The sequence below is a fragment of the Fundulus heteroclitus genome, chromosome 5 (assembly GCF_011125445.2).
Source record: "Fundulus heteroclitus isolate FHET01 chromosome 5, MU-UCD_Fhet_4.1, whole genome shotgun sequence".
NCBI lineage: Eukaryota > Metazoa > Chordata > Actinopteri > Cyprinodontiformes > Fundulidae > Fundulus > Fundulus heteroclitus.
Genome location: NC_046365.1, coordinates 37,500,338 through 37,511,341, shown reverse-complemented (window position 1 = coordinate 37,511,341; position 11,004 = coordinate 37,500,338).

Genomic DNA, 11,004 nt, shown 5'->3' with positions numbered 1-11,004 from the left:
GTCTGCCTGGTCCTTTTCCTTGACATAAATTTTCTCTTTACAGGAGTTTCTGCAGTTTATCATTTATATAATGCATCAACACTGGGCAAAACATGTTAAGAATAAAACACACTTACATTTTAAGGCAAAAGTAGACTTGTTAGCTCAACAAATAATGTGCAAAACATAAAATGTACTTTGGGCAAGCTATGAACATGACAGAGGCTGTGATAAAAGAAAAACTGCACAAAAGGGCTGCGTGGCTCAGCAAGGGTGATGCTTCAAGAAAATCATAGATGGTAGAGCAACAACAGGTGTCAGTAGCATAAATTAAACGATTAAAATCACTTTATTACATAATTTTGTAAGTGCATTTCAAAAATGTCTGTTTATTTACCATATATTTTTGCATGGACTACAATGATGCATGACAGCTTTTTCATTTTGTACATCCCTCCAGTTAACAAAGATTAGGAATGTGACTTTTCAAAGATCATTATCACCAGGCAGACCACAGCATCAAAGAGTGAGTTAAGTATAAAGCAATCATAACATGAAATACTGGTGAAATTTAATGTGTTTTGTTTAGACCCTTTAAAGTTACTAATTTTTCAAAGATATATATCCCAGTGATTTTAATGAACCATCGGAAATGGTTACGTCTGAAGAGACACTAAGAGCTCTAGAAGCCGAGTTGTTGGCCTATGATTGGAGATTAATATATAAAATGAATGATGTGAATTCAGCATATGATGAATTTTTAAAAATATTTAAAATATTATATAACAAGCACTGCCCAATCAAACAATATAACAGGAAAAGCAATCAAAAAAATGAACAGTGGATCACAAAAGGAATACAAAAGGCATGTAAAAAGAAAAACAAACTTTATAGAGAATTTCTAAAACATAGAACGTCTGAATCAGAAAACAAATATAAGAAATATAAAAATAAGTTAACTAATATTATAAAAACATGTAAAAAGGACTATTATTATAAATTACTGGATAGGAATAAAAACAACATTAAGGAAACATGGAATATTTTAAATAGAGTCATTAGAAAAGTTAACAATAACAAATATCCAGACTATTTTATAGATAATGAACAGAATATAACTGATTTGAAAAGTGTCGTCAATAAATTTAATAGATTTTTTGTTAATATAGGACCTCAACTAGCAGAAAAAATACCGACTACAAAAACTGCAACTCAGCAATATCTAATTGAGAATAATCCCAGCTCCTTATATCTCAACCCTGTACTAGAAGAAGAAATCATAAACATTGTGAATAACTGTACAAATAAGACTTCCACTGACTGTGATGATCTGGACATGAAAACTATTAAAATAGTAATTAAAGGAATCTCTAAACCACTAACTTATATTTGCAATTTATCATTTCAAACAGGATCATTTCCCAACAAAATGAAAATAGCGAAGGTCAAACCAATGTATAAAACTGGCAACAAACACCTCTTCACTAACTACAGGCCTGTTTCTCTTCTCCCACAATTTTCTAAAATCCTGGAAAAACTCTTTAAGAAAAGACTGGAACAATTCATAGAAAAACATTCGCTACTTATCAGCAGTCAATATGGATTCAGAGCAAACCGGTCAACATCGCTGGCCGTAACTGACTTAATAGAAGAAATAACCAACGCAATAGATAGTAAGAAACTGGCAGTAGGGATATTTATAGATTTAAAGAAAGCTTTTGATACAATAAATCATGAAATCCTACTTAAAAAATTAGAACGCTATGGAATTAGGGGAGTAGTTTCTGACTGGATGAGGAGTTATTTAAAGAGCCGGAAACAATTTGTGAAATTGGGAGATGTGGAATCTGATTGGCAGGAGACTGTCTGTGGAGTACCACAAGGATCAGTATTGGGACCAATTTTATTTAATCTTTATATAAATGATATCAGTAAAGTGTCCAATGCATTAAAATTTATCTTATTCGCTGATGACACAAATATTCTAGCCTCAGGAGATAATTTAGAGCATCTTCTCTCAACAGTCACTTCAGAGATTAGTAAGTTAAAGATATGGTTTGACCATAACAAATTATCCCTAAATTTGGACAAGACGAAATTCATGGTCTTTGGGAACAGTTATAAAAATATTGAAATTCAAGTTCAAATAGAGGACGTAACTCTAGAAAGGGTTTTTGCTAATAAGTTCCTCGGTTTAATAATAGATGACAAAATCAGTTGGAAACCTCATATTCAACATTTACAGAGTAAACTCAGTAGAAGTATATCCATATTGGCCAGAGCTAGACATGTATTGAATGCTAAATCACTTCATACTCTATATAACTCTCTGATTTTACCATATTTATCATATTGCTGTGAAGTGTGGGGAGTTAATTACAAGAGCTCTTTACATCCGGTAACCGTCCTACAGAAACGAGCCATTAGAATCATCCATAATGTCGGTTATTATGAGCACACAAACCCGCTCTTCATAATATCCAGAATTCTCAAATTTGACGACCTTGTAGAATTTAAAATGGCTCAATTTATGTTCAAGGTATCAAAGAAGTTGTTACCTGAGCACATACAGAGCACGTTTTCTGAAAGAGAAGGGGGGTATAACTTAAGGGGTCACTCAATCTTCAAGATCCGCAATTTTAGAACAACAAGGAAAAGCTTCTGTATTTCAATTAAAGGTGTAAAGTTATGGAATAAGTTACATGAAGATTTAAAACAAAGCAATAGTTTAACACAATTCAAAAGAAGGTACAAAGAGGTAATTTTCAATAGATATACACATGGGGACAGAAAGCAATAAGGTGTGTATTGAAGATAATAACTTGGTGTAAGGGTTTAGAAAGATAAACCAGCATAAAATGGGAAAATGTATAGGTAAATATTAGTAACTGTTACTTCAAACTGCCACTTTGATTTTGATTTTTTTTTTTTCTAATGACAGTAGAACTCTAAAGTCTCAAGTGTTTAGGGGTAGGAGTTTATAAGTTCTCACTTCTTCCTACCCCGTTTTGAGCATGATATGTTAACTGAAACAAAAATCTGTATTTTCTCTTCTTTCTTATGCACTTCTTGTTACTGTGCACTATTTTATTTTTATATTTGTATCATGTTCGAATAAATAAATAAATAAATAAATAAATAAATAAATAAATAAATCATTTCTTCAGTGATAATTACTATGATAATAACTTTAAAAAGCCAAATCTAAGTTCAATCGCAAGCTGAGGGTAAGATATTAAGAGGTAAAATTCAAACAACTAAAGATACTTCAAGTAAGGAGCATCCATCCATCCAGCCTCCTGCTAGGAAGATGTTATTTTCCATTCTTCTGAGACATTTTGATCGTTAAGTGAAACAAAATAATTGCACAGCAAAAATATGTCTCTGAGCTTTAAAAGAAAAAATCTAAAATGCTGCATCAGAGCTTTGTATGGAGGGCTCTACAAAATTCAATTAGACATAATGCTGCAGAGCAATCTATTCATTTGAGGCACCCAGTGAAGCAGCCAGTGGGAGTGTATTGATTGGAGTGTGTCATGTGTGGAGGCGAGAGAGGGGTGGCCACCGATTTTTGCTTAATGGACCAGAATTAAACAGGTGGGAATGTGCTTCAATTAGGGAACAGTGACGAGAAAAGCTGGTTTCCGCTACAAGCTGGGCTGAAAGTACATGCTCATTCGTCCACCAGTTTGTACGCATATCCCCTATATTATGCTCTTACTATCCCGCAAACATTGTATTGGAATATGTAATAAGGCTGCACACATCCCCCCCTCTAGACCTACACACCCAACCAAACGCACACACACTGAGACGCACAGTAGGAGGGCAGAGGAGAATACAGGGGGGTGATGAAGAAAAGGATAAAAAAAAGAGACCCAATGCTGAGCTCCCAGGGTCTCAGCTGCTGCTCGGTTGCTGGCTGCTCATTGCAATGAGTTGCAATTGTCAGTTTGTCTTATCTCAGGCTTTTCATCATTGCGGAGAGCCTGGTAGGAGGAAGCCACCTGAGAGTCTTAGGAATTTGTTGGCTACCAGTCATTAGCAAGGACGGCGGAGTTACACTGGGGCCAGCGATGTGAGCAGCCTACTGCTGTGGAAATGCATGTGCTTTTAATCCTCGGTGAGCTGACTGGCATAGCAGCTTGGCTTTCATAACATGCCACTGTGAAAGAGCAGGTACGGAAAAAAATGAGTAACATTTTGCAAACATTGATCACTTCTGCTTAGATTTTTTTCTAATCCATTTACTAATTTATGCATGTACAGAGAGAGTTTTAAAAAAAATTTCCTGGATGCACCAAAGTTCTATACAGGCAGGTTAAAGAATAACATGATATACAGAGCTTAAAAAACATTTTAAAGTCAGTGTTTAAGTGTATAACAGTACCCAAAAAAAGGTGCCTGCATACGCAACAAGAGGAGGAAGATAAATAGTTTCAAATAATTCCAGGATTCACCTGATTTGCTTTTTTGGATACTGTTCCACAAGGACGCCCTTTCTTTCTGGTTTGTAGTTTTGACCTCAGAAAAACAGATTGTTTGCCAACCTGAAAGTCAAATCTGAGTAATTAAATTTTCTTCTGTCAAGTTAGTCCATAAACACTCTTCAGAAATATGTGAGCGGTTCAAAATTAGCTCTATAATAGATCAGAGGTCAATGGAAAGAAGCCTAGTTCTAGTAGGAACAAGAGTAGATAAATTATTAAGAACCTGCAGATGACAAAGTATGGATTGATGTACACCAGTGGTTCTCAATTCTGGCCTTGCATGTTTTAGGTGTGTCCTGCGGAAACACACCTGACACGGATTGGGGATTGACAGACTTCTCCACTTAATGACATGCTGAGGAGGTTATGCAATCGCTTGAATGTGGTGTATTGGTGCAAAGACACATCTAAAACATAGAGGAGGACCAGCTGTAACGCAAGAATAAAGATATAATTCACTGCCTCAACGTCTCATCATGGTAAATACAAGAACAAATATAGAAAACTATCTCAACAGAAAAACAGATCTAATTTAAAGTTTGGGATCTATATGGAAACAGAAAAAAACTAAGACAGTTTAGAGAAACTAGAGGCCCAATGAGACTCTAATAACTAATCAAAACTGATCCCAGACTGTTTTATTTTTAAGGATATCTCTTTAAGACCATTTTTATAGTATCTGAACTGATGCAGAATAATTTCATTAGAATAGTACTTGACAGACAGGACTCTTAATGAAATCAGGACCTACTGGTAATGCCCTTAATACCTACATCAATAACTACATCAATAGCAGTCCTAAATCAGCAGTTAATGTCCAAATAAATAACAAAACTTTTCTACAATAGCCGCCTTCGTCCTGTAGCACAGTTTAAACCTAGACTGGAACTTCTCAAAAAGTGCCATGAGATACTGGTAATCACTGAGATGGAGGTGTGATTGTAGATACTTGTAAACAACATTCTCCATCAGAAACGGAAGCTCAGATATAGGCCTAAAATTGGATAAAATATTACGGTCGAGGTTTTACTTTTCATTTGTGACTGCAGGGCAGCAAGTATGTCTAAAGGTTGCTGGAACACAGCCTGACTCCAGTGATTTGTTCTCCAAGTGTAAAGTACAAAGACTGAGGTGATTTCACGCCTCCTTAACAAGATGAGGTGGGCTTCTATCCACAGGACAGTAGGAAGGCTGTTTAATTGTAGCAGGTAGGGAGTAAATGTCACTGGCTAAAATTAATCAAAAACCGCCAGGCATTTAGAATATTTAGGGAGCTTGAGATGCATACAATACCTCTTAGATGGTTAAAGTTATTTACCTTTATATATAATGTAGAACCTTAGTGCACATGAATGTATTTGTGCTTTAAAGTATGCTTTTTGAAAGTTTTTTTTTTGTGTAAGGTTTTACAGTAGCACTGCAATCCCGGCAGTTTAATCTAAAATGTTCTAATGAAACCCATGTTTGGTATAAAAAAAACTTCATATGAATAAAACCAGTAACTTTACATCAAACAACCAGGGATAGGAAAAGGCATGCCAGGATATAAAACTGGTGATGAGATGACTTAGAAGCTGTTGGTGTGTGATTACTGAATGACAACAAGAGGAATGGGTGCAATGTGAAAGATAAGACCAAAAAAATACAATAGCTGAGGTTGAGAGGACAACATAAAAATATACATTAAAAAAATGCCTACAAAAGACAAAACTGGGAAAGAAAACCAAACAGCTGACTCCTCTCAATGTGGAGGAGCAGTGGCTCTAATCCGAGTCCCTCCCTTATGGACGAGCTCCTCACTCTATTTCTAAGAGAGTGTCTAACCACTTTGCAGTGGAAGCTCATTTCAATGCCTCAATCTTGAAGTAGCTGATCTTCATTCTCACTGCTCCGCACTCTGCTGCAAACCATCCCAGTGGACACTGTAGGTCTTGGCTAAAGGGCGCCAGCAAAATCACTCCATCCATATAAAAAAGAGACAAAACGCACTGGTACCAAACCAGACCCCTGTGCCTAGAAATCCTCTCCATGAAAGTTGTGAACAGGACCGGTGACGGCGTGCATCCCTGCCACAGTCCAACATGCTTTGGAAGCAAGTCTGACTTAATGTCGGCAATGTGGACCAGACTCCTAGTCCGCTTGTACAGAAACCAGATGGACCTTAGTAAAGGGTCCAGGCTCCCTACTCCTGGAGCACCCCCCATTCCCAGCGCACCATGAGGAAAATGATTGAACGCCTTATCTAGTTCCACAAAGCACATTTAGACCAGTTGGGTCAAACTCCCATGAACCCTCAAGCACCAAGTAGTGGGTGGAGAGCTGGTCCAGTGTGCCACAGCTGGGACGAAAACCACAGTGCTCCTTCTAAAGCCGAGGTTAAACTATCCGCCGCACTTTCTTATCCAGCACCTTGGCATGTGCCTACCTGAGGAAGAAAATTAAATACTCAAAATACTATGATACATATTGTCATAATACCAACAAAACCACTAAACTGTTAAAGAACTTCTATAGAGCTACCATAGAGTGTGTTTTATGTTTGAGCATAACTGTACTGTATGGGAGCTGCACAGTTCAGGAGAGGAAGGACCTAGCACGGGTGATGAGAACAACGCAGGGGATTGTGGGATGCCGTTTGCAGGATCTAGACTCAGTTTATGCAGCTCGAGTCCGAAGAAGCTGTTTGCCCTTATCCCATCAGATAAACGTTTCAAAAGCCTCAAAACCAAAACAAATAAACTTATTAACAGCTTATTTCCAAGAGCTGTGAGGGCAACCGCCCCCTGATGGGAGACCGCAGTCCAAGGCTTTAAAATCACCCCACTATTGTTAGTCCGTCATACGTTACAATCACCTTAATGTTACTTCCTACTTGCACACTATCATCTCAGAATATCTAAATGCACATTGTTGTAAATTAAGCTTTAAATCATCACTGCATAATAAGCACCCTACCACCCCATTACCTGTTATCTGTGACTCTCCAGAACGCCACAAAAAATTTAACCCTTGTTTATTGCCTGTATTTTCAGTTTGGCTTCATTATGTGTCATGTAAATTAGAGTAGCCAAAGAGAAATTTTGCTGTGGTGACAATAAAACATTATTGACTCTTATATACAATGACAAATGCAGGGGCTTTGATTGCAGGGTTTATTTTTTGGTCAATGTAATTGGGAGCTAACACACTTATTTTATCAAACCTGCTCCAATGCAAGAACTAGCCCACAATAAATGTTGGGCCTAAACATACTGTACACCTTAATTATTACAGACTAGACGTATGGCTCAATACTTCACCAACAACATCAAATATAGACAGACAGTGAAGAGCATTATTTCTATATTCCTCATGGCCTGAAAGCCAGGAAACCCTGCTCCTTATGGATCACTGAACATGTCATTTCTATTTTATTTATAATCTGGTCAACAGAAAGAGCAGAAAGAGCAGAGAAATGCTCGGACATGCACGTTTGACCAGTGGATGCCAAGCAGTTGGTATAATTTGTGTGTTTTTTTTATTACCATCTCATCTTTGATGCCACACTCTTCTGGTCAAAGAGAACACCAGTCTCAGTGGCTTCTTTTATGTCGACTTGAAAGAGAACAAGTCCGAGTGGAAGCATTATTAAAAATGGATTCTGTTTTGGTCCCACGTTGGCTGCTTCCTTTCTCCCACCGACTCTCTGCCGGTGTCAGTGTCTTCATGTAGGAATCCGTGTAAGGGAATGTTTTTGCAATGTGAGGGCTCAAGAGTGGAGGGGGGGCTTACCTCAGAAACGCTGTCTTATTAGCCAACAAACACACAGGTTACACACACAGCAATGGTAACCTTGGCCCCACAATGATTCTTTGGAATCGGTAAAAAGTAAAATGTGATATTCCAGTGGGTGTCTCCGTGTGTGTTTAACCTTGTGAAAACACAGAACCTTAAGTTTGATAGAGTTATTACACAACTGTGCTTTTGCCTTTTGTGCAGCTGAATCTATCATCAGAGGGAGAGCAGCCAGAGCTGAGCTTCTGCTGGGACATTTCATCTCCTTTGTGGCACAGGTCAGCCAATTGAGGCACGCACTGTTTGGTTTTCATTACTGAAACACAAACTTTAAGGATGCCTTTCTGTTTTCTTAACAGAACATTGTTTACTCTAGAAATGATTAGAGTGGTAATATTTTTGCTGTGCCTTTGAAAAATGTCATTCCGAAGCTGAAGGGGAACATTTTGGCTTTTGTTCCAGCAATGTGCTGCAGGTTCATTCTGGTTATGAGTGTAACAAAGTAATTAGCAGAGCCCATGTTGTGTTTATTAAATAGAACTTGCTCTAGTCTAATCCCAAGAGGACATGTCTGTGATGCACAGTTCTTTAAGAATAGTTTTAAGCACTCCTGATTTATTTTTGCATTGCTACCAAGCAACCAGACATTCTTGTAATCTTTAAAGTGTTTAATAGAATGTACAACAGCTTAAAAATATTTTCCATTATAAATGTATAATCAAAATCAAATTCATACCAATCCAATCATGTGGGCAGATTTGAATTTGATTATATGTCCTCTAATTTGATCACAATTACAAAATTCCATGGAAATTCAATTAAAAGTTTAAATGCTTGTTGGTTAAAAAAAAAAAAAAAGACAAAACAAAACATAATCCAGCCGGTTGCATCAAATCGTTGACTTTGCAGAAATCCATCATGCTGTCAAATATGTGATGACAGTGGAGAAGAATGTTTCACTTTCAACAGAACTAAGCAGCCTGAGTTTGAGCCTTAATTTTAATCATGACACTAAATTCTGGAATGTTGCTGCAAAGCAAGTGTAGCCTCGTGAGACCATCCTGATCTCGCGAGCTTTCAAGGTTTCACTCGCAGATCAGTCTGGCTACTTTCCGTTAAAGAAAATTTGGAGCAGTTCACCAAACGAACGTCCAATCAGCGTTGGCTTTGACGCGGGTTGAGGTGTGACGCAACGAGAAGCGCGACAGTTCAGTGCAAAGAACATGGCGGCTTCAGCCGAAAACTAGCGTTAGCGTGGCTATCGAGCAAGTTTAATTGGAATTACATAGTATTTCTTTGCTGAGCTAACAAGCTTTTACCTGCAGCAGCAAGAGTAGCTTGGCTTGTGGTTGTGTTTTCGTCGTCGCTCTGTTATATAGTACGTCATATGCTTCGTTGATCTGATTGGTTTATTTGGCCCGTCTATCACCAACACAGGCCAATCAGCTAACCAGTATTTTCGCCCCTTCCCAAAATTACTTCAACAGAAGGTTTCTAGATGGATATGCTAGATGGATATGCGGAGCAAATACATCTGGCGGAGTCAGGTTAAGAGAAGTGGACACGTAGAAGCTGAAATTAGAAATGTTAGATATAAAACCCCATCTACTGTATTTTTCGGACTATAAGTCCCACTTTTTTTCATAGTTTGTGTGATCCTGCGACTTTTAGTCAGATGCGACCTATATAGTAATTTTAAATGGTAATTCATACTGACCATGAAGTAAGCATTACCGTTTATAGCTGCAGGGGGGCTCTCTAGGCTTGTGAGAGCTAAATGCCCTTGTACCACTTAAAAATGTATTGAAATATTATCTTATAGACAAGAAAGACTGATGTTTGTATGTTGTTTCACTGATTCAGTCTGCATTCACTCAGCGGAGCATTGTGGCAACTCAAAGGGCCCAGACCATGACAGAACCCTGTTATTGGGCTGTCTGTGAAGCTGTTAACAGCTAGCGCTAGCTCGCAGGTCTACTGTCCGGGTGGGTTACAACTCCACTGATGCACGTCAGCTTTATGTTGCTCTGAAACATCCATACTGTTAGCTTAGCAAGTAGTACCGCCACAGTCTAATTTCTATTAGCGTAAATCTGGCTGAAATCCAATGCTCCTGTTGGAAGCTGCGGTCACTTCCTGTTTGGTGGCAAAGGATTAATAAAGACTTACTGTTGTGTTTTGAAATCAACATTTTAAATTATTATCTGATGTTAGTAAATGTTTGAAACAGATAAACACTGTCAATGTGTAGTAATCAGCAATGAGGTCATTCACTTAGTGCTCAGTGGGAGTGGCTATGTGACATCATCAGCTTACCAAATCAACCTCTCAAATAGTCATTCACGGTCAAACATACTAAATATAGGGAAGATCCGATCATGTATCACGGAGTTATAGCCTTTTAAGTGTCCTAGCGTGCACCATTCAACCACATTGCAATGTAATCCAATGGAGCTGTGGGTAGGTTGACAAAGATCATTCATAACCAGTTTGAAGCAAATCAGATCATGCATGTGTGATTTAGAGCCAAATGTATGCAAACACGCTACTATGGAAATGCAGCGCTCAGCCACACCCACGCTGTCCAGCCAATTGTTACTGTTCAGAACAAGACTCAGCATCAAAAAATTTTTTTTGGATCACAGTTTGCTTGAAAGTTGTCAGCAAGCGTTTAAAAAAGGAACTCCACCAGTAAAACTGGCAACTTCCTGTTTGAAGTGAGGGGGGGAGGGCTAAAGTGATGCAATCAAATAGGCACAAT